Here is a 26,377-nt window from a genome sequence, read left to right on the forward strand (position 1 = left end):
GGCACCGCTATAGGTGCCAACAACACAGGCCACCACCGGGCTATGGCTGAAAGTTTCATGGGCCGTAGAGGACAGTTTTGGGCCACGCTGAGAGTTTTATACAGTATTATATTCTGCACAGAAAACTCAGTTGCGCCGAAGAAACTCCGGCACATATTTTGCTTGATTTTTTTGTTTTTTACCTCCGTTCTTGACTCTAAATGGTTAACGTTTCAGTTCAATGTAATTTCTCTGTTTCCTTTTGTAATCTTAAGTAAGGAAATTTCCGTCAACATCCAGCCAATCTTTATCTTCCTTCTTTTAGGTTTTAGACACGATTTCAGTGAGGTGCCATGCTGGTACAAAACTTGATACCTGAGACGTTGCTTCCACTTGTTCTTCTCAAGGAGCGAGACAAGGCACTGCAGTGACATAGATGACACTTAAGAACTTTCCTTACCCCATTACTATCATAATGTATTGCCAATTTCGAAGCTCCGTCTCAATAACATAAATCAAAACAGTGTGGGACGTTATAAAGAATGGTTTAAGCAGTAACAATATCATCGACACGAATTATTGGGTGAAGTTAAGGCAGTTTCCTCTAATAGATCAGAGGCTCCCAACTTCAGGGTAGTTACCCACAAGTGGGCAATTTGGATAATCTGTGCGTGGGTAATGGAAGGCTATTATTACGATTTTCGCTTACTATGGGAGTAAGCCTACACACTACTTTGTTGTTGTTGTTGTTGTTGTTGTTTGGGGAAGGGTTGTTAGGAAATCCCTATGGAAAAGCCTAAAAAGTTCTGAAAAAGGTGTTTTGCATTGAGTTGAAGATACAGGAATTTTATGATAGGATATTGGGATTTAACTATTAGAATAAAAATGTAAACAATAAATACTGTGCATGTTAAACAGTACTGAACAATTATTTCTAATAAAATAAAGCATATTTATTTTTATTTTCTTTGGTGAAATAACGCGTTATTTGACCGTAGATTTTAGCACGCCTGGTTTTTTCCAAAGGTATGTAAGTAATATGGTTTTATCTATTTTTAGTTTTTATTTTTCATTCTATTCACTGAAAAGTTAAAGTATTTAATCATACGTACATACAACCTAAGATTATATAAATTTAAACAAAATTAAAACATCAAGCCTTCAGTATGATTTGTTTAATAACCTTCTCCTATCTATTTTATCATAGATAGTGTCTATACTACTGTTACTGTTTTTTGAAAAGGGTCTACTTTGGCATGATTCAGACATTAAATCGTTCACTAATAGACAAAACGGTTAAATAAATAAATATTAATACTCACGATGAAACAACTGACGTTGAAATTCCTTCATATGCGAAGAAATTTTCTATTTTCCTGCCATTAAAATTCACGAACTAGCATCTCGTACCTTTATCTGTCACGTGGAAGAAAAAGCAAGTTAAAAATGTTCCTAAGTTTCTTCGGGGCAATCGAGTTTTCTGTACAGCCGCTACACATACAATCAAGGCCACCGAAAATAGATCTATCTTCCGGTGGCGGCCTATCCTATATCGTTACCAAAAGCACGATTATGGCTAAAGTTAACGTTAAATAAAATAGAAACTAATGCGGCTAGAGGGCTGCAATTTGGTATGTTTGATGATTGGAGGGTGGATGATCAACATACCAATTTGCATCCCTTTAGCCTCAGTAGTTTTTAAGACCTGAGGGAGGACAGATAAACCCGGCACGATAGTTTTCTCTCACAGAAAACTAAAATAAAGCTGGGTATATCTCACAACCTTCCTTCAAGTCTCCTATAGTGAAACAAAAGAAGAAGATGATGCGTGTCGATGGTTGTAGGTTTCACCCTATCTGGAAACTGGAAGTCTCTCTCTCTCTCTCTCTCTCTCTCTCTCTCTCTCTCTCTCTCTCTCTCTCTCTCTCTTCTGCGTTGCAAGGAACATTCATTTCACTCTTCGACGAAGCCATAAAATCCTTCTGTTAGGTAATTCTTTCGAAAGCTTCGTTACGTAACAACGATAAAATCAAACATTAAAGCAGACCAACTTTAACCTTCTCCGGATATTGAATTACGTCTCTGACACCAAAAAAATCTACAGTTTATTGGATTACCAATGGCTTTTGTTTAAACGTAAATGTTGCGATGAAAGTCAATCAATTCTGACACATTTCAAAGATCACTCAGAAAAAAGAATATGGTATAATCTGAAATCTAGCTGAAAAATAATTTGAATTAATTTTCAGATGAAAATACAAATTATCCCTGACGACAACACAAACAGGATATTGGTTCTCTCTATATATTACAAATGTCAATTACATATGGCCGCGACACACTCTTAATACTGAAATCGGAAAGAAAAGGATATCTTGAATAGAAACGCTCGGTTAACAAGGCGTGCTAAAGTCTAAGGTAAAATAGCACATAATTTCAATACGAAAATTTAAATAAATACGTTTATATTTATTAGAAGCAATTGTTCTGTTCTGTTCAACATGCACACTATTTATTTTTCAAATTTTTATTCTAATAAATAATTCATAAAACATCCTGTACTAAGATTCCATTAACTCAACGCGAAACACCTTTTTTTTTTTCTGCCCTTTTTAGGCTTTTTGCACAGGGCTTTCCTGCCACGCGCCCCTCCCCCCGCCCCAACAAGAACACAACAGCAAGAACAACAGCAAAGTAGCTTGTAGGCTTACACCCGAGTAAGCAAAAAATAAAATCTAATAAATGATAAAATTGTTAGCGCAGAATTGAAACTGAGCAAATGAAAAAAAAAATTGACCTCTCAGGAGAAAGAGATGAATTCTTGAAACCTGCCATATCCAACTTACAAACTTTGTAAAGAGTTCGATAGCAAAACTGTCTAACTTCAGAAGAGCTATATTTATATAATCCTCAGGTCTGGCATATTCTTACTTAATGTTCGTCCTGCTGGCAATTTTGTACGTTTTGCTTCTGCACACGATGCAGAAAGTGGACGTGTGTACTTCACAATTATATGTGCACACAAACACGCACACACATATTTATATATATGTACGGTATGCATGTATAATGTGTTGTATATATATATATGTATATATATATATATATATATATAATAATTATATATATATCTATATATATATAGTATATATGCACATACATATATTCATATTTATATATCTCATCCAAGGGTAAGACGAACAGTCAGCGACCATTAAATACAACTATAAAAACCTTCAACCAATATTACATATAAGAACTACATAAGGCCACCGACATCAAATGAGACATCCATTGCAACATATTCCAAATAAAATCGCATTAAAAACAACGCAATGGTATTTTCCAAACTGAAGGTTCTCGTCGTGTTTAAATAGAGAATAGACAAATTAATTGGTACGATATGAAGGCCCTCGTTTTTTTTTTGCATCAGTCCATTCGGTCGTCTGTCTTCCCAAATGGAGATATACCACAATGAAAATATTCGTTTTGCTAATTAATTATTGGTTGTCAGCTCGCCAGGAAGAGGCAGCGGCAGTTTCCGCTGTCCCGTCTAGCCTAAATTTTGTATAAGGGAATCATATATTTTATTTGCTTTCTGGTCTTCTCATAAATATTTCCTGTAACTTCGATATTGTTTTGGACAGCGCCTCCCAATATGAACAATTTCCTCTCTCTCTCTCTTCTCTCTCTCTCTCTCGTCTCTCTCTCTCTCTCTCTCTCTCTCTCTCTTTATGTCCTTTATATATTTATATATATATATATATATATATATTATGTGTGTGTGTGTGTGTGTGTGTGTGTGATTGTTATACATATATCGAGCTACAATTGTCCTTTAATATCTAATTCGCTCTATCTCGGAATTGACATATTTTCATATATGTTTAACCGAGGGGGAATTTATTAAGTGATAATAGAATTGGCGCCGACAGGCGCGAACCATCGACCTCTCAATTCCAGGACTGTCAGTGAAGCCTTAGCCACCTCGCCACCGAGGTGAGAGCGAATTAGATATTAAAGGACATTTGTAGCTCGATATATATATATATATATATATATATATATATATATATATATATATATATATATCATAACGGTATATTGTGTACTTGCTTATATTGAGCATTTGTATCTACGTTTAGCATTTTTTGCACTTTTTCCTCTGGAATTTTTACAAATACAGTCAAAGTTACAGAGCTACAGACCTATGCAACCATCCACTTGATAATGCTCTCGGTACAGAGCATTCAGAATCCTTTTGCTTACATTTACCGGCACCCTACAGCAATAACTGTGACTTAATGGCATTTACAAGGAGTTCCTCTGCCTTTACGAAACAAGGCATTTTTATCCGAAGAAATTTAAACTTTCCTGGAGCAACACTCGATCATCTTACTGCTCAGCATCTTTCTGGTAGCATTCTATAAGAAAAACGACAATGTTTGTGGTTTAATTGGCTTTTAGAGATAGATTTCCGTCTTTAACTTAGTAGATATTTCTTCATTCATGTGTTCACTGCGTTCCGTTTGGTACAATCCAGTTTTTAAATACAGTGGATTAGTTTTCCAAGCTACTAGCTCTTCATAGAACAGAAGCGCCCAGGTAGTATAACTGACTACCAATGCTGTAGGAGACAGTGTTCGAATGTCCTGCTCAACACGTCTAGGAAAAGCGTGCAAGATGCAGGCAAATGTCAAACATCGAATAGGCATATTTAGTTCACTGATCTAGTTTACTGTTCATATTAGCCTTTTGCTTTGATGTAAGAAGCATCAGAAGTTGTAGAATGTAGATGTTTTCTGCTAAGGGGATCCGTCTTTGATTCAGCCTGAACTCTATCCAGAAATCTCGCCACATCATCAAAAGTCGATCCATAGAAGATTCATGAGTAACACACCTGTTGCAGCTTCACCAAGAACTTACTTCCTTACTTTCTAACACCTCTTGGTGGTGTCCCTCTTTCCTCTCCTTCCAAAGATTTCGAGTTATACAGCCCTTTCATCGACCTTCGAAAATCTGTTTCTACCCTGACAAATCCTCTTATTCCCCCTCTTCTCCGTCTCTGTACATTTCTCTCCCTTTCTGGACTACAGAGACAAAGATGTTCTTTGTAGCATCCTCAACCTCATGTCTTTTATTTTCCATTCAACACCCACTATTTTCCATTTCCTCTTTATTTTTATTATTATTCTAGTTAACGAAATTTTTTTGTCTAAAAATTTAAAAGAATAGTCGATAATTTAAAGTCCTTTAAATACAGATTCGTTTGACAGTTCCAGAATTCGTGGCGATTTCGAAAGCTATGTTCAAAATTGTTTGTTTACCTGCCCTCAGGTAAGAACATAATCTAATTCATACGGAGAGAGAGAGGGAGACTTTTACTGTGTGAAAATTTAAAACAAATTGTATTCTTATCATTCATATTTCTCGCTTACTCGGGGAGTAAGCCTACAAACTACTTGGTTGTTGTTGTTGGGGGGGGGGGGGGGTTCCAAAAGCTCTCTGAAAAAGCCTGAAAAGGCCTTAGAAAATTTTTACGAGTTGAGTTAAAGACACAGGAATTTTAGGATAGGATATTTACGATTTATTCATGAGAATGAAGATGCAAAAAATAGATAATGTGCATGCTAAACAGTACAGAACAATGATTTCTAATAAAGTATAGCGTATTTATTTTAATTTTCGTTGGTGAAACAACGTACTGAAACGACGCGCTAGTTGACCGTAGATTTTAGCAATGACTGAGTATCTATCTTCAGAATGTTATTTTACTGACGGGACATTACTCTGGCAAGCGATTTCTCAATACGGAACAATTCCTGTAACTTATACGAAGCATCTCGCGGTACGAGGTTAGGTTCTGACATCTCTGCTCTGCTGAGGACGAACGAACTTCGTCCTGTTTCAGGGAAGACTTCTGAAAGGACTGACTGACTGTCGCTGCGTCTGTCATCGGCAGATGCGAAAACGAAGCGTCATTCGATCTGGAAATGTTATTCAGGGGTAGGAATTTCTCTTCAACATTTACATACATAGATTCGGTACTCCAGGATTTCGTTTTCGTTTCGCTCTCAAAGAGGACGACAGATTCCAGACCTGTGGATGCATAAGGCTTTGAGTTACACTCTGTCATCATAGTAAATAACGTCGGGGTCGACAAAAACGGCGCAAATACAAAATAAGTGAGGACGTGCCGGTCTGTTAAATCCGACTGAAAAATGAAATACCACAGTTCAGGCGCTGATCAAAGAAAACGAGTAACCATCGGCACATGAAGCTTTCAGCCACTGCCTGTGATGGCCGGTACTATTGTGCTCCCAGACGCACGATTATAGCTAACTTTAACCTTTAAAAAAATAAAAACTGTTGAGGCTAGAGACCTGCAATTTGGTATTTGATGATCGTGGGGTGGATGATCAAACGTACGAATTTGCAGCCCTGTAGCCTCAGCAGTCTTTAAGATCTGAGAACGGACAGACAAACCCGGCGCAATAGGACAAGGTATTCATGTCCCTAATTAGGTTATGAATAAGAGCTTTTGTTAGCCGTAATGATGCTATTATGGAAATGATGCAGTGATGTAATGGAGAAGAAAATTAGATAAAGGTGGACAATTGTGGGGTAATCAAAATGATATTAGTAATGTCACAATAGAGGAATGTTGACGAAACTGAAGCTTTGTTGTTCAACAGTGTCGCTAACATACAATTTTATGAAGATATTATGCATGTATATCAAAATTAAGCATAAATCTAACACGTATGCATGTATGAATTATATATATATATATATATATATATATTATATATATATATATATATATATATATACATCAAAGATATGGTCATTAGTTTTTCCCGTACAAGTTCATCCTCCATTATTGTGCAAGGACACGCCCACCTGGAACGCTAGAATCACAGATCGAAAACATCTAATGGCCACATGAGTAGGACAGTCGCTATCCTGACAAACGTTTACGTCGGGTAAATGTAATTACGAATTGTGAAAGGAAAACTCAGTTTAAACTGACAGACAGGGTTTTGACGTCCTCTCTCTCTCTCTCTCTCTCTCTCTCTCTCTCTCTCTCTCTCTCTCTCTTTCTCATCTTTGGTCAGAGAATACAGTTGTCATCTGAGATTGTGCTATCTATTCTTACTTCAGTGATACTGATATTTTCAGTTCGTTCTTTCTCTTTACCTTCAGCATTTTCATCATGCACAATTCGAACTGCAGCAGATGGCTCGTTTTCTATATGAATCCGGAAGATAAAATTCCGATATCAATATAAAGAGAATCTATAATGATAAAGTTGGAATAAAGTCAGTTAGTCAGTTCGAACTTCCCAAAGATCGGGTGGAATTATATACATTTCAAGGTGGTAACGAATCGTAGATGAACTGCAAAAAAAAAAATAATAAATAAAATAAAATCATTTCGATAAGCTGTATTAAATCATAATAATGAAACTCATCAATTTAAGGGTGAAAAGTTTAACGAGAATTTATTTTTATCTCGATTCAGTGCAACTGAATGTTACGTGATTTAGGAAAATGGTGTATTGTGGTCATGCGTTGGAGCTAGGTATCAGAATTGAAAATTACAAAATACATATTTGCGTGCATGTGTTAGTACTGTGTAGCTAGAAAGGTACCAGGACTGAAGATGACAAGTGGGTTATTGTAATTAGACCGTAACATTGCATAGACATAACCATCTGTATTAACAATGTTATTTGAATCGAAAAAGGACAAAATTGTACAGACATAATCTTTTGTGTTGTACAGACATAATCTCGGTGTAATGCTCTACGAATGGCAGCCCATAAAACTCTCAGCCAGAAGCACGATCATGGCTAAGTTTAACCTTAAGTAAAAATCAAATAAACTACTGAGGCTAGAGTGCTGCAATTTGGTATGTCTGATGATTGGAGGGTGGGTGATCAACGCACCAATTTGCAGCCCTCTAACCTCAGTGGTCTGTAAGATCTAAGGGCGGACACAAAAACGGCAGACGGACAGACAGACAGACAAAGCCGGCACAATAGTTTTCTTTCCAGAAAACTAAAAAGCCAAACAGCGAATATTCTGTTGACACTCGATATACCAGCGGAAAATAATTCTGCCCTGCACAGTTTTTTTTTTATCGAAATAAACCCTGTGGTGCTTTTCCAAACACCATGTTGTAAGGGCTACTGGAAAAAAAAAAGTTTTAACTGTGATAGCCTGAATTTGAAACTATTGTTTGATTGGTTTTGGGACGAAATGGCACCAATCATGGCAACAAAAGGTAACGAGACCAGAAATAAATATTTGTTGTAAACAACTTTTGTGTATTATAGTAAACACACACACACACACATATTTATATAGGAATAAATAAATAAACACATATATATATATATATATATATATAATATATATATATATGTGTGTGTGTGTGTGTGTGTGTGTGTGTGTGTGTGTGTGTGTGTGTGTGTGTGTAGTAAATCTCTTTCACAACGTCTCAAACGGCACCAATATTCTGTGAGAACTGGGCAAATATCAAATGCATTATTCGTACATATGAAAGATTTAGATCATCCTATTAACTGGAGTCAAGCAAGGGCCTTAATCCCATGTAATGACACAGTTAAAAGGAATATCATTGAATCCCGTCTCATCAAATCTAATAATGAAAATATTCTAAATTTAAGCCTTGGTTGATTTAAACTTGATGCCGTCATAATGAAAAAAGTTGTTAATAAATATAAGCAACAAAATTAATATATTCAGTTTCTACATGTTTTGGACTATACGGATACGATGTAGTTTCCGTAAGGGTTAAATCTATGTTTAGGTTTGTGACCGTGTGATATCCAACAATTCTGGATATCTCTTTAATTTTTTACCCTTTTGACAATTAACCATCTGGTATTCTTGATCTTGTTGTTTACCTGATAACTTTCTATTCAACTGTATTTCATTTGTTCCTTGACAATGTCTTAGTAAAGACGAAAACTATTGGATTTCTGCCTATCATTTTCTCGTGGTATTCGCTTATCTAATGAAGTCACGTGCATCTACTGTGATTTTTTAAGCATATACGTGTGTGTATGTTTTTATATGCTGTACATATGTATAGACTGTCAGTTTATGCATCTTCTTGAACCGTCTACATTTTAGAAATTCCAAAGAACATCTAATCATATTTACAAAGTACATGACAAGGTTGAATATAGTACGCTTCCAATCAATTCTCTTATATACTGAGAAATCTCCAGACACCAGAACCGACAGCAAAACTCTATATAAGAGCCCTGTTTACCTAGTTCCAGGTCATGGTCATTCGCCTGAACTACGTCGCTCGTTTGCGACGTTCATCATCGCTTTTTACATCCGACGTCTTCTGGTTACGTCTGTGCTACGTCCGTCTGCAAAGTCAGTTGATATTCTAAGAAGGTGTTATCTGATTTCAGAGATTTATTCTATCCGCCCTCAGATCTTAAAAACTACTGAGGCTAGAGGGCTGCAAATTGGTATTTTGATCATCCACCCTCTCATCATCAAAAGTACCAAATTGCAACCCTCTAAGCTCAGCCATTTTTATTCTATCGAAGGTTAAAGTCAGCCATGGATCGTGCATCTGGCAGCGTTTTTCGGAGCCTTGGAACGACCCTCACTCTACCGCGTCTGGTGAGCAACTGGAGACGAACTGCCAGTCATAGTTCTTTGCTCAAAGAATTGATATTGGTACAGGCTTTGTATCAGATGGATTTTCATTGCCATTGACGTCTATTCTATAATAATAACATTCGAGAGGATCTTGTCTGTCCTCCCCCTGGTGTCATTAGGGGAGACGTGACACAGCCACCCACCCTCTGTAAACCTGTTTGTCGATCCCTGGCGGGGCCAGTGTAGGTAGGGTAATGGGTGGGTAGGGGAAACATCCACCCTTCTGCTGCAAACCCATTTGTCCACCCAGTGAAGGGGCGGGGTAAGTAGAGGACCTGGAAGGTAGGGCAAACCTGACTGACTGGCAGCACCGGGTTACAGCGCAGCGTAGCCCGAGCCATCAAGCTCGTTCAAAATATTGTCCAAACTCTGGGGAAAGATGCGATTAAACTTTAATGCTTCATTCTCAAAATGACTCACGCTGTTATTAAAGAAAAATCCATTAGTTGATGTTACATTTTTCACAACATTTTCTGCGTGCAGTTACATAATCATTTAATCCACTGTAATATCTGGTAAAGCTCTTTTAATTCTCACTTTTGAAGTAAGTTAAATCTTTTATTATGAACACGTCATATGTCAAATAGGAATTTTTGTTCATTTCCGCTTAATCAGGGAGTAAGCCTGCAAACTACTTTGTTGTTGTTGGGGGGGGGGGGGTTAGGAAAGACTTAAAGGCTCTGAAAAAGCTGTTTCACGTTGAGTTAAAGATACAGAAATTCTAGGATTGGATATTTATGATTTATTTATTAGAATGAAAATGTAAAAAATAAATAATGTTTATGTTAAAAGGTACAGAAAAATTATTTCTAATACGATGTAGTATATTTTTTCAATTTTCGTTGGTGAAACAACGGGCTTTCTAGCCGTAGATTTAGCACGTTTTAATTTATTTGATGTACTGAATTTAGAGGCTATATTTCCGTCCAATTATTTTGTGTTTTCACTTATAACTGAGAATATATAAACGTGTTGAATTTGTGTCCTTTTTTAATTGATTCTTGGTGTTAGTATGAGTAGTATTAATTAAAAAGACCATTTCAAGTCAAGTTAGGAATATAATGTTTACAACTTATGCGTGAGGGGAAAAAACCTTGTACGCATCCCGAGTAAGCGGGAGGTTGGGTCACGCCTTGTTTGACAAGTTTCCCTCTTTGCTTTGTAGGATTTTTTTTCGTTTTTTTTTTTTTTTTTTTTCGTCTGTTCCCCCTTGAATGCAATCTCCTTCTCCTTCCTGATTTATCTTTCCCTTCTTCCGTTTATCTTCTTCGCATTAGTGGACTCATTTCCTGTTTGGATGTAATTATGACATAAATGCTAATTTACTGTTTTTCCGTCTACTTTGAAATCTCTCTCTCTCTCTCTCTCTCTCTCTCTCTCTCTCTCTCTCTATGTTCCCCTCGTTGTTACTCTCTATCAAAGTGAGGAAAGAAAAATCTAATAATGACTCTCTCCGTAATGTTTCTTTTAGTAATGTTTCTCTTCTCACACTCTGTTGCTGATTACGTCCGAGTAGCGGGTCATCAAATTGTCTTCACAACATTCCAATAGTCCCTTCCATATCACACGACAGTTCCTAAAGGCAAAGCCATTGTTTGGTTCCACTGTTCTATTTCTGATGTCAATTGTGTGGTTGGATCTTCTCTCTGGGAAACTTTCTCCATGCGGAAAAAATCTTAGCTGTCTCGGATATTGAAGGATTCGTATCTTCATGACTTTTTCGTGGGATTTTTGCCGAGCGATTAAACCGCCAATTCCATTTCGTTCCCAAGACAAACTTTCAATTCGAGGAACAGGTTTGGAATATCAACCCAACCTGTCCCTTGGTGAGGTTGGGCCGTCGTCGGTGCACCTGCCGTCGGGCACCGTAGGCATCACTAGAGGTTCTTTGAAGCGTTCCTTCGGCCGCTAGCTGCAACCTCCTTCATTCCTCTTACTGTACCTCCTTTCATATTATCTCTCTTCCATCTTGCTTTCCACCCTTTCAAACCTTATTGTCAAATTCCCTCTCAGCTCTGAATAACCTCATAGGACCCAGCGCTTGGCTTTTGGCCTAAATTCTATAATCCACTCTGTATTCCAGTTCAACCAAACTGAAAATCTCTACATCGAGGAATTAGGTTGACGTCAGAGAAAGTAATGTATTGGTTGTTGTAGTAAATAAATTGAATTGATACTCAGGCTTAATCGGGACTTCCGCTTTGTAAATAATCTCCGACTCTTACGTAATACACATAGATTTATACCTTAAAGGTCACCACCTTATCAGGAAGACTTTTAATGAAGTGGTTTGCACAATGAAATAGTGTCGACTGAATGCAAATAGTCACTCAAGGTCTACTCATGCCCTTTTTATACTCCCACTGATCAGGAATAGAGTAGATTTATCTATTGATTTTCACCTGTTCACTTTATCGTTGTTGATTATGACGCAACATTCCTCTCTCTTTTTTCTATTTATAGCTGTGTTCCACTGGATTCTATTATCTGATTTATTCCTTTCGTCTGCTTTGCCAATTACCTCTTCCATTTGCACTTTTCAATTCTTGAATTTCCCCTAAGACGCGGCTCTCTCTCTCTCTCTCTCTCTCTCTCTCTCTCTCTCTCTCTCTTCTGTTATCCATTTGTGAAATTATGTAAAAGCACCAAAATCTATCTATTTCATCTTTTAGTTTTCTAAAAGATGAAATAGATCTTAAAAACTGCTGAGGCTAGAGGGCTACAAATTGGTATGTTGATCATCCACCTTCCAATCATCAATCATACCAAATTGCAGCGCTCTAACCTCTGTAGTTTTTATATTGTTTAAGGTTAAGTTTAGCCATAATGGTGGGTCTCGTAACGATATAGGCCAGGTCACCACCGAGCCATGGTTAGAGTTCCATGGGCCGCGGCCCATACAGCATAGTACCGAGACCACCGAAAGATAGATCTATTTTCGGTGTCCTTGAAACAGAAAACTCGATTGCGCCGAAGTTTTGTACTTGTTAATTGCCACTGGTCCTGCTGCCATTATTGCACGGTACGAACATAAGAACAAACATTTCATCCAGCCTTTGAATGACGGTTTCTGGGATAATTCCCATCATACGCGATTTCGTATATGTGCCAGTTTCAAAGCCTCCATTACTGCTCCGGTTATTTCGAGATAAAAATATCTATAAATGACTGAGTAGGAGGTCACGGAATAATTAATTGAACGTGAGTTGTGCAAAAATGTGTGTAAGAGAGAGAGAGAGAGAGAGAGAGAGAGAGAGAGAGAGAGATGGTTCTTGCAGGCTATTTTCTTTTTGCGCACTTACGCCGACTTGTTTCGTCTTATGTCAGGGACGAAATTAAGCGGCTTAAGAAGGGTACGAAACGACTTCTAATTACTCTCGTGTGTACCCTTTCGTTCTCCTGATATATGTGCTTAAGGATTCGTTATCGAATTCGTCAACGTATTCGTGAATATATTCTCAAATCGTGTCTTTCGCATCTCAACCAATTGCGTTGACCAACGCCACGAATTCACAGGTAAAAAAATGCGCCCAAGTTTCTTCTGCTCAATCGAGTTTTCTGTGCAGCGTATGACGCTGTATAAAACCATCAGCTACGACCAGTGTTGCCGAAGTGCGGAATTTTCGTCTGCTATGCGGAATAAAAAGTCTACGGGGCAGCTATCCACGTATGTAAATTTATCATATACAAATTGCAATATTTTTTTACTTGTAAACAATTTCTCATTCAAATACAATATTATGAAAGATAAGACTCTTATCAGAATATGAGGGTGATATGATTAATGTACATCAATCTGTTAATATATTATAAAATTATTTCCTATATGAATTAATGAGTTATATACTGATACAGTAGTACCTCGAGATACGAAAGGCTCAACTTACGAAAAACTCGAGATACGAAAGCCAATACGAAAAATTTAACGGCTCTACATACGAAAAGTTTTCAAGATACGAAAGGTTTCTGAAAGTCCGAGATTCGCCCAGATAACAGTTTTGAAAATCGCGCCGCGCGCCGCCATCTTAGTATACTAGTAGACTCGCCACCATCCTCCTGCTCTCCCATTGTTTTCTGATGCTGGTCGCGGCCATGAAATCCTTCTCTCCTATTGGCCAACGTCCCTCCCATCATGCATCTACTATGTACACGTGGTGGCGGGGTTCGCCACTCGGTACCAGCATTGTTATAGTATGCACGCGGTATTCGTTTTCGGGATCGTCAATGTGTACGTTATTTAAAAAAAAAAAAAATGACCAAGATCTCTCACATGGGATAAGTGATCAAGGTCTCTCATGGATAACTGGAAACTTTTGCAAGGTTGGTTTAGGAATCTCCACTCCCTGCTGAAAACAGAGAGTGTAGACCAATCATTTACAACATGCATACCAGTACTGTATGTAGTGTACGTATAATCAAGGCACTTCAGTTTATGTTGAAGGTCAGCAGCTGAACATTCAGTACCCAAATCAGTTGCAGAGAGAGCATTTGGTTGAACAGGGTTTTGATGGACACCAGGGCCAACAGAGTCATGAGGTGCAAAAAAAGAAAGTTGAAATTCTGTAAAAAAAGAAAAAAAAAAACTACATAAAGTAAAAAAAGTAAAAAAAAAAGTTAAAAATCAAAAAAAGAAGAAAAAAACGGCAGAAATTAAAGCAGCTTTTCATAAAGTGCAATCATTTGTAGAAGACACCCCCCGAAAAGGCACACACAGGAACATTGTGAAAAAGCACGTATACGTAGGCAGAAGAAATCTTCCTTGGATACTAATTACGTTGTAGTACGTACGTATATTTTTTAAAGTGTACGTACGTACATACATAGAAAAAAAACGGCAGAAATTAAAGCCGCTTTTCATAAAGTGCAATCATTTGTAGAAGACAACCCCCGAAAAGGCTCACACAGGAACATTGTGATACGTAGGCGGAAGCAATCTTCCTTGGATAGTTACGTATGTACGTAGCCTCACTCGAAAGGTAAGCTTCCACATTTTACGTTACAGTAATAATATTTCTTGTACACTAATATACACTTTATTTACATGTTTTGCATTTTTAGTCTTAAATTAGGTATTGAATGGTCCAAATTGTTGTAGTATTTCATTATTTATAGGACAATTTAGCTTTATTATGAAATCTAATGGGGTGTTTTTGGAGGGCTTGGAACGGATTAGCCATTTTACATGTAAAATGTGGTCCAAGATACGAAAACCTCATGATACGAAGGGCGCCTCGGAACGGATTAATTTCGTATCTCGAGGTACTACTGTACATAAATGCTGTTGTGCTTATTACAAACTTATCTGTAAATATATCTGGGACAAATAAGAAAGGAAAAAATAATACTTCTCATGTGTATATATATGTAATATATATATATATATATATATATATATATATATATATACGTATTTAGTATTGTATGTATGTATATATATATAAAGTGCATGTATATAGATATATGTAAATATAAGTATATAAATATGTATATATATATATATATATATATATATATATATATGAATGTATATATGTGTGTATGAATATATATATATATATATATATATATCTATATATATATATTATATATATATATTATATATATATATATATAGAATAACTTCATCACGAAGTATATAAAACAAGTGATTCTTCCAGAAAACAGTACATTTTGAAAAAACACAAGAGCATATACAATTTAACTATCATGAATTGTTACACAAATTTCCCAAAAAAATTATTATTAATGAAAAGACAAAGAAAATATAAAATATATATATATATATAAAATTATTATTTACTGAAAGACAAAAGAAAAATATATATATTATATATATTATAAATTTATTACTGAAAAGACAAAAGAAAATATAAATATATATATATATATATAATATATATATATATATATATATATATATATATCGAGCAAGAGAAAGAGGGAGAGAGAATATCGAACCCAGAGAGAGAGAGAGAGAGAGAGAGAGAGACAGAGAGAAAGAGAGAGAGAGAGAGAGAGAGAAAGAGAGACAGAGACAGAGACAGAGACAGAGACAGAGAAAGAAATAATAACTATATACATGTGGTACTAATTTATTAGTTGTTCATTTATTTTAAGGTCCTTCATAAACATCTTACAAATATATGGGTCCAAATGGTACATTCCCAGACTAAGATTTAGGTTGTTTTTATTAGTGATTTGTATAATTGCCGATTCCAGTAAATTTCTTGAAACATAATCATTAGATCTAGCAATTACCGAGGTATCACCCCCAATTAATACAATGTGATTTTTGCATTTTCCTCTACGGTATGGAAAACCAGTAACATTTTGAAGTTGGGCTGTTCTAACTGAATACATATGCTGCTTAATATGAACAAATAATTTTTACTTGACTGACCAACGTAAAACGATGGGCAATCCTTACAAAGAATTTTGTAAATGATGTTGTTATTAATAGCAACTATTAATTAAAAAGAAATGCCTAAAAATGTACTTAGAGTGAAAAATCGCCCTTATTGCTAATCTTGTAGTGTCCAGTTTGTATATAAAGCCTTCTTTTGACTATGTTGTTCTCTGTAAAATCAGTTTTGGCTCAGTAAAGGGTCCGAACAGGACGAAAGTACTTGGCTATCTCGCTTTATCATTTTTTTCCTTCGTGCAAAAAACCTTTATATATATATCTATATATATATATATATATATATATATATATATATTCTATATATGTGTGTGTGTGTGTGTGTGTGTGTCTGTGTGTGTATAGTATACATTTATATGTTTATATATGTGTGTATATGTATTTTGTATATATATATATATATATATATATATATAGATATGTATGATATATATGTATATATACATATATGTACAATATATATACATACTATACTACATATACATATATGTGTATATATATATGTGTGTTTTATATATATATATGTATATATATGTACATGTATTTATGTATAGTAAGTATATATATATATATATATGTATATGTGATATATATATATATATGTGTGTGTATATATATATATATATAGCGTGTATATATGTATATATATATATATGCATGTATGTATGTATATATATATATATATATATATATATATATATATATAGTAGTAATGGACCCTAAGTATAACGAAATTGATATAAATCGTTCAAATTCCTATGTGCGAAGTTCATGATCATCATATCCTACGAATAGGTGCAGTAAACAAGTGATCAATTACCTCTGCAATCTCCTATGGACATACAGTTTTTATCGCTGGTAGGTAGTACGCTAAACAAGTGCCAGAATTCTCTCTTTTAATTAATTTGCTATGTATAAAGGTAATGTCCAGAGCTTCAAAAATATATCTTTGGAGCTCACGTTTCATAGACAATGAAACTTCTAATATTATATATATCTGCATCTCTGTAAAACTCGTAAAGATCAAGTGGCAACCATAATTATGCGAACTAAGTATTCTATCTTCCCAGATCGCCAATCCATTATCATGCATATGAGTTCATTGTTTTATCCCGTTCGATACTTTATAGTGACCATAGACAGCAGATAGCCTATAAAAGAAAAAAACACGAGCGGCCACAAATTGCGTGATTATATATCGAATTTTTTCCCCCATAAAACTGCTATTTTCCAAAGAAGAAACTGAAGTTGAAATTTGTGAAACTCAGGACGACAATGAATTAGTGGATTCATATGATTTACATGATTACATATTAAGGAACATACGGTACTTGAAGCAGTCCAACTGCTTCCCTCTGCGAGCCGTGTTTCTAGATGATCTAGAAATCCGACCAGTTGTTCGCATAACAAAGATTTTCTACATATAGTATCTCCATTAAGGAACATAGCATACTAGAAGCAGTAGACTGCTTTCCTCTGGGAGCCGTGTTTCTAGATGATCTAGAAATCCGACCAGTTGTTAACATAACAAAGATTTTCTACATGTAGTATCACCATTAAGGAACATAGCATACTAGAAGCAGTAGACTGCTTCCCTCTGCGAGCCGTGTTTCTATATGATCTAGAAATCCGACCAGTTGTTAACATAAAAAAGATTTTCTACATGTAGAATCTCCATTAAGGAACATAGCATACTAGAAGCAGTAGACTGCTTTCCTCTGCAAGCCGTGTTTCTAGATGATCTAGAAATCTGACTAGTTGCTCGCATAACAAAGATTTTCTACATGTAGAATCTCCATTAAGGAACATAGCATACTAGAATCGGTGGACTGCTTCCCTCTGCAAGCCGTGTTTCTAGATGATCTAGAAATCCGACCAGTTGCTCGCATAACAAAGATTTTCTACATGTAGAATCTCCATTAAGGAACATAGCATACTAGAAGCATTCCAACTGCTTCCCTCTGCAAGCCGTGTTTCTAGAGGATCTAGAAATCCAATCAGTTGTTCGCATAACAAAGATTTTCTACATGTAAAATCTCCATTAAGGAACATTGCATACTAGAAGCTGTGGACTTCTTCCCTCTGCGAGCCGTGTTTCTAGATAATCTAGAAATCCGAAAAGTTGTTCGCATAACAAAGAATTTCTACATGTAGAATCTCCATTAAGGAACATAGCATACTAGAAGCATTCCAACTGCTTCCCTCTGCAAGCCGTGTTTCTAGAGGATCTAGAAATCCAATCAGTTGTTCGCATAACAAAGATTTTCTACATGTAGAATCTCCATTAAGGAACATAGCATACTAGAAGCGTTGGACTGCTTCCCTCTGCGAGCCATGTTTCTGGATGATCTAGAAATCCGACCAGTTGTTCGCATAACAAAGATTTTCTGTATGTAGAATCTCCATTAAGGAACATAGCATACTAGAAGCAGTAGACTGCTTTCCTCTGCGAGCCGTGTTTCTAGATGATCTAGAAATCGGACCAATTGTTCGCATAACAAAGATTTTCTACATGTTGTATCTCCATTAAGGAACATAGCATACTAGAGGCGGTCCAACTGCTTCCCTCTATAAGCCGTGTTTCTAGATGATCTAGAAATCCGACCAGTTGTTCGCATAACAAATATTTTCTACATGTAAAATCTCCATTAAGAAACATAGCATACTAAAAGCGGTGGATTTCTTCCCTCTGAGAGCCGTGTTTCTAGATGATCTAGAAATCCGACCAGTTGTTCGCAAAACAAAGATTTTCTACATGTAGTATCTCCATTAAGGAACATAGCATACTAGAAGCGGTCCAACTTCTTCCCTCTGCAAGTTGTGTTTCTAAATGATCTATAAATCCGACACCAATTGTTAACATAACAAAGATTTTCTACATGTAGAATCTCCATTAAGGAACATAGCATACTAGAAGCGGTGGACTGCTTCCCTCTGTGAGCCATGTTTCTAGATGATCTAGAAATCCTACCAGTTGTTCACATAAAGATTTTCTACATGTAGAATCTCCATTAAGGAACATACCATACTAGAAGCGGTTTAACTTCTTCCCTCTGCAAGAAGTGTTTCTAGATGATCTAGAAATCCGAACAGTTGTTCTCATAACAAAGATTTTCTACATGTAGTATCTCCATTAAGGAAAATATCATACTAGAAGCGGTCTGCTTCCCTCTGCGAGCCGTGTTTTACTGAGATCTAGAAATCCGAACAGTTGTTCTCATAACAAAGATTTTCTACATGTAGTATCTCCATTAAGGAACATATCATACTAGAAGCGGTGGACTGCTTCCCTCTGCGGACCGTGTTTCTAAATGATCTAGAAATCCGACAAGATGTTCGCATAACAAAGATTTTCTGCATGTAGAATCTCCATTAAGGAACAAAGCATACTAGAAGTGTTGGACTTCTTCCCTCTCCGAGCCGTGTTTCTAGATGATCAATAAATCCGACCAGTTGTTCGCATAACAAAGATTTCCTACATATAGAATCCTCCATTAAGGAACATAGAAAAACTAGAAACATTCCAACTGCTTCCCTCTGCGAGCCGTGTTTCTAGATGATCTAGAAATCCAACCAATTGTTCGCATAACAAAGATTTTCTACATGTAGAATCTCCATTAAGGAACATAGCATACTAGAAGCATTCCGACTGCTTCCCTCTGCGAGCCGTGTTTCTAGAGGATCTAGAAATCCAATCAGTTGTTCGCATAACAAAGATTTTCTACATGTAGAATCTCCATTAAGGAACATAGAAAACTAGAAACATTCCAACTGCTTCCCTCTGCGAGCCGTGTTTCTAGATGATCTAGAAATCCAACCAGTTGTTCGCATAACAAAGATTTTCTGCATGTAGAATCTCCTTTTAGGAACATAGCATACTAGAAGCGGTGGACTGCTTCCCTCTGTGAGCCATGTTTCTAGATGATCTAGAAATCCTACCAGTTGTTCACATAAAGATTTTCTACATGTAGAATCTCCATTAAGGAACATAGCATACTAGAAGCGGTCCAACTGCTTCCCTCTGCAAGCCGTGTTTCTAGATGATCTAGAAATCCGACCAGTTGTTCGCATAACAAAGATTTTCTACATGTAGAATCTCCATTAAGGAACATACCATACTAGAAGCGGTGAACTGCTTCCCTCTGCAAGCCATGTTTCTAGATGATCTAGAAATCCGACCTGTTGTTAACATAACAAAGATTTTCTACATGTAGAATCTCCATTAAGGAACATAGCATACTAGAAGCGGTGGACTGCTTCCCTCTGCAAGCCATGTTTCTAGATGATCTAGAAATCCGACCTTTTGTTAACATAACAAAGATTTTTTACATGTAAAATCTCCATTCAGGAACATAGCATACTAGAAGCGGTGGACTGCTTCACTCTGCGAGCCATGTTTCTAGATGATCTAGAAATCCGACCAATTGTTCGCATAACAAAGATTTCCTACATGTAGAATCTCCATCAAAGAACTTAGCATACTAGAAGCGGTGGACTACTTCCCTCTGCAAGCCATGTTTCTAGATGATCTAGAAATCCGACCAGTTGTTCACATAAAGATTTTCTACATGTAGAATCTCCATTAAGGACCATAGCATACTAGAAACGGTCCAACTGCTTCCCTTTGCAAGACGTGTTTCTAGATGATCTAGAAATCTGACCAGTTGTTCGCATAACAAAGACTTTCTACATGTACAATCTCCATCAAGGAACGTTGCATACTAGAAGCGGTGGACTGCTTACCTTTGCGAGCCATGTTTCTGGATGATCTAGAAATCCGACCAATTGTTCGCATAACAAAGATTTTCTACATGTAGAATCTCCATTAAGGAACATAGCATACTAGAAGCGGTGGACTGCTTCCCTCTGCGAGCCATGTTTCTAGATGATCTAGAAATCCGACCAATTACTCGCATAACATAGATTTTCTACATGTAGAATCTCCATTTAGGAACATAGCATACAAGAAGCGTTGGACTGCTTCCCTCTGCGAGCCATGTTTCTAGATGATCTAGAAATCCGACCAATTGTTCGCATAACAAAGATTTTCTACATGTAGAATCTCCATTAAGGAACATAGCATACTAGAAGCGGTTGACTGCTTCCCTCTGTAAGCCGTGTTTCTAGATTGATCTAGAAATCCGACCAGTTGTTCGCATAACAAAGAATTTCTACATGTAGAATCTCCATTAAGGAACATAGCATACTAGAAGCGGTTGACTGCTTCCCTCTGTAAGCCGTGTTTCTAGATGATCTAGAAATCCGACCAGTTGTTCGCATAACAAAGAATTTCTACATGTAGAATCTCCATTAAGGAACATAGCATACTAGAAGCGGTGGACTGCTTCCCTCTGCAAGCCGTGTTTCTAGATGATCTAGAAATCCGACCAGTTGTTCGCATAACAAAGATTTTCTACATGTAGAATCTCCATTAGGAACATAGCATACTAGAAGCGGTTGACTGCTTCCCTCTGCAAGCCGTGTTTCTAGATGATCTAGAAATCCGACCAGTTGTTAACATAACAAAGATTTTCTACATGTAAAATCTCCATTAAGGAACATAGCATACTAGAAGCGGTCCAACTTCTTCCCTCTGCAAACCGTGTTCATAGATGATCTGGAAATCTGACCAGTTGTTCTCATAACAATGATTTTCTACATGTAAAATCTCCATTAAGGAACATAGCATACTAGAAGCGGTGGACTGCTTCCCTCTGCGAGCCATATTTCTAGATGATCTAGAAATCCGACTAGTTGTTCGCATAACAAAGATTTTCTACATGTAGAATCTCCATTAAGGAACTTAGCATACTAGAAGCGGTGGACTGCTTCCCTCTGCGAGCCATATTTCTAGATGATCTAGAAATCCGACCAGTTGTTCGCATAACAAAGATTTTCTGCATGTAGAATCTCCATTAAAGAACATAGCATACTAGAAGCGTTGAACTGCTTCCCTCTGCAATCCGTGTTTCTAGATGATCTAGAAATCCGACCAGTTGTTCGCATAACTAAGATTTCCTACATGTAGAATCTCCATTAAGGAACATAGCATACTAGAAGCGGTCCAACTGCTTCCCTCTGCAAGCAGTGTTTCTAGATGATCTAGAAATCCGACCAGTTGTTCGCACAACAAAAATTTTCTACATGTAGTATATCCATTCAGAAACACAGCATACTAGAAGCGGTGGACTGCATCCCTCTGCAAGCCGTGTTTCTAGATGATCTAGAAATCCGACCAATTGTTCTCATAACAAAGATTTTCTACATGTAGTATCTCCATTAAGAAACACAGCATAAAGAAGCGGTGGACTACATCCCTCTGCAAGCCGTGTTTCTAGATGATCTATAAATCCAACCAGTTGTTTGCATAATAAAGATTTTCTACATGTAGAATCTCCATTAAGGAACATAGCATAATAGAAGCGGTCCAACAGCTCCCCTCTGCAAGCCGTGTTTCTAGATGATCTAGAAATCAGACCAGTTGTTCGCATAACAAACAAAGATTTCAATGTAGAATCTCCATTAAAAGGAACATATCTACTACAAGCAATCAACAGCTCCTCTGCAGCCGTTGTTTCTAAGAATGATTCTAGGAAATCCAGACCGGTTGTTCGCATAACAAAGATTTTTCTACATGTAGAATCTCCATTAAGGAACATAGCCAGCTAAAAAGCGGTCCAAACGCTTCCCTCAGCAAGCCGTGTTTCTAGATGATCTAGGAAATCCGACCAGTGTTCGCATAACAAAGACTTTTTCTACATGTAAAATCTCCATTAAAGGAACATAGCATAATAGAAGCGGTCCAACTGCTTCCCTCTAGAGCCGAGTTTTCTAGATGATCTAGAAATCCGGCCAGTTGTTCGCATACAAAGATTTTTTCTACATGTAGAATTCTCCATTAAGGAACATAGCATACTAGAAGCAACTGCTTCCCTCTGCGAGCCGTGTTTCTAGATGATCTAGAAATCCGGCCAGTTGTTCGCATAACAAAGATTTTCTACATGTAGAATCTCCATTAAGGAACATAGCATACTAGAAGCAACTGCTTCCCTCTGCGAGCCGCGTTTCTAGATGATCTAGAAATCCGACCAGTTGTTCGCATAACAAAGATTTTCTACATGTAGAATCTCCTTTAAGGAACATAGCATACTAGAAGCATTCCAACTGCTTTCCTCTGCGAGCCGTATTTCTAGATGATCTAGAAATCCGACCAGTTGTTCGCATAACAAAGATTTTCTACATGTAGAATCTCCATTAAGGAACATAGCATATATACTAGAAGCGGTGGACTGCTTCCCTCTGCGAGCCGTGTTTCTAGATGATCTAGAAATCCGACCAGTTGTTCGCATAACAAAGATTTTCTACATGTAGAATCTCCATTAAGGAACATAGCATATATAATAGAAGCGGTGGACTGCTTCCCTCTGCGAGCCGTGTTTCTAGATGATCTAGAAATCCGACCAGTTGTTTGCATAACAAAGATTTTCTACATGTAGAATCTCCATTAATGAACATACCATTCTAGTAGCGGTCCAACTGCTTCCCTCTGTAAGCCGTCTTTCTAGATGATCTAGGAAACCGACCGGTTGTTCGCAAAACAAAGACTTTCTACATGTAGAATCCCCATTAAGGAAAAAAGCATACTAGAAGCAATCCAACTTCTTCCCTCTACAAGCCGTGTTTCTAGATAATCTAGAAATCCGACCAGTTGTTCTCATAACAAAGATTTTCTGCATGTAGTATCTCCATGAAGGAACATAGCATGCTAAAAGCGGTGGACTGCTTCCCTCTGCGAGCTGTGTTCCTAGATGATCTACAAATCCGACTAGTTGTTCGCATAACAAAGATTTTCTACATATAGAATCTCCATTAAGGAACATAGCATACTAGAAGCGTTGGACTGCTTCCCTCTGCGAGCCATGTTTCTAGATGATCTAGAAATCCAACTAGTTGTTCGCATCTCAAAGATTTTGTACATGTAGAATCTCCATTTAGGAACATACCATACTAGAAGCGTTGGACTGCTTCCCTCTGCGAGCCGTGTTTCTAGATGATCTAGAAATCCGACCAGTTGTTCGCATAACAAAGATTTTCTACATGTAAAATCTCCATTAAGGAACATAGCATACTAGAAGTGGTGGACTGCTTCCCTCTGCAAGCCATGTTTCTAAATGATCTACAAATCCAACCAGTTATTCGCATAACAAAGATTTTCTACATATAGAATCTCCATTAAGGAACATAGCATACTAGAAGCGTTGGACTGCTTCCCTCTGCGAGCCATGTTTCTAGATGATCTAGAAATCCGACTAGTTGTTCGCATCACAAAGATTTTGTACATGTAGAATCTCCATTTAGGAACATACCATACTAGAAGCGTTGGACTGCTTCCCTCTGCGAGCCGTGTTTCTAGATGATCTAGAAATCCGACCAGTTGTTCGCATAACAAAGATTTTCTACATGTAGAATCTCCATTAAGGAACATAGCATACTAGAAGCGGTGGACTGCTTCCCTCTGCAAGCCATGTTTCTAGATGATCTAGAAATCCGACCTTTTGTTAACATAACAAAGATTTTCTACATGTAGAATCTCCATTCAGGAACATAGCATACTAGAAGCGGTGGACTGCTTCACTCTGCGAGCCATGTTTCTAGATGATCTAGAAATCCGACCAATTATTCGCATAACAAAGATTTAGTACATGTAGAATCTCCATTAAGGAACATAGCATACTAGAAGCGTTGGACTGCTTCCCTCTGCGAGCCATGTTTCTAGATGATCTAGAAATCCGACTAGTTGTTCGCATCACAAAGATTTTGTACATGTAGAATCTCCATTAAGGAACATAGCATACTAGAAGCGGTCCAACTGCTTCCCTCTGTAAGCCGTGTATCTAGGTGATCTAGAAATCCTACCAATTCTTCGCATAACAAAGATTTTCTGCATGTAGAATCTCCATTTAGGAACATAGCATACCAGCAGCGTTGGACTGCTTCCCTCTGCGAGCCGTGTTTCTAGATGATCTAGAAATCTGACCAGTTGTTCGCATAACAAAGATTTTCTACATGTAGAATCTCCATTAAGTAACATAGCATACTGGAAGCAGTGGACTGCTTCCCTCTGCAAGCCGTGTCTTTAGATGATCTAGAAATCCGACCAGTTGTTCGCATAACAAATATTTTCTACATGTAGAATCTCCAATAAGTAACATAGCATACTAGAAGCGGTCCAACTGCTTCCCTCTGCAAGCCGTGTTTCTAGATGATCTAGAAATCCAACCAGTTGTTCGCATAACAAAGATTTTCTACATGTAGAATCTCCATTAAGGAACATAGCATACTAGAAGCGGTCCAACTGCTTCCCTCTGCAAGCCGTTTATCTAGGTGATCTAGAAATGCGACCAGTTGTTCTCATAACAAAGGTTTTCTACATGTAGAATCTCCATCAAGGAACTTAGCATACTAGAAGCGGTGGACTGCTTCCCTCTGCGAGCCATGTTTCTGGATGATCTAGAAATCCGACCAATTGTTCGCATAACAAAGATTTTCTACATGTAGAATCTCCATCAAGGAACTTAGCATACTAGAAGCGGTGGACTGCTTCCCTCTGCGGGCCATGTTTCAAGATGATCTAGAAATCCGACCAATTACTCGCATAACAAAGATTTTCTACATATAGAATATCCATTAAGGAACATAGCATACTAGAAGCGGTGGACTGCTTCCCTCTTCAAGCCGTGTTTCTAGATGATCTAGAAATCCGACCTGTTGTTCGCATAACAAAGATTTTGTACATGCAGAATCTCCATTAAGGAACATACCATACTAGAAGCGGTGGATTTCTTCCCTCTGCGAGCCGTGTTTCTAGATGATCTAGAAATCCGACCAGTTGTTCGCATAACAAAGATTTTCTACATATAGAATCTCCATTAAGGAACATAGCATACTAGAAGCGGTGGACTGCTCCCCTCTTCAAGCCGTGTTTCTAGATGATCTAGAAATCCAACCAGTTGTTCGCATAACAAAGATTCTCTGCAAGTAGAATCTCCATTAAGCAACATAGCATACTAGAAGCATTCCAACTGCTTCCCTCTGCTGGCCATGTTTCTAGATGATCTAGAAATCCGACCAATTCTTCGCATAACAAAGATTCTCTGCATGTAGAATCTCCATTTAGGAACATAGCATACTAGAAGCATTTCAACTGCTTTCCTCTGCAAGCCGTGTTTCTGGATGATCTAGAAATCCGACCAATTGTTCGCAT

This window comes from Macrobrachium nipponense, chromosome 5 (assembly GCF_015104395.2).
Source record: "Macrobrachium nipponense isolate FS-2020 chromosome 5, ASM1510439v2, whole genome shotgun sequence".
Lineage (NCBI taxonomy): Eukaryota > Metazoa > Arthropoda > Malacostraca > Decapoda > Palaemonidae > Macrobrachium > Macrobrachium nipponense.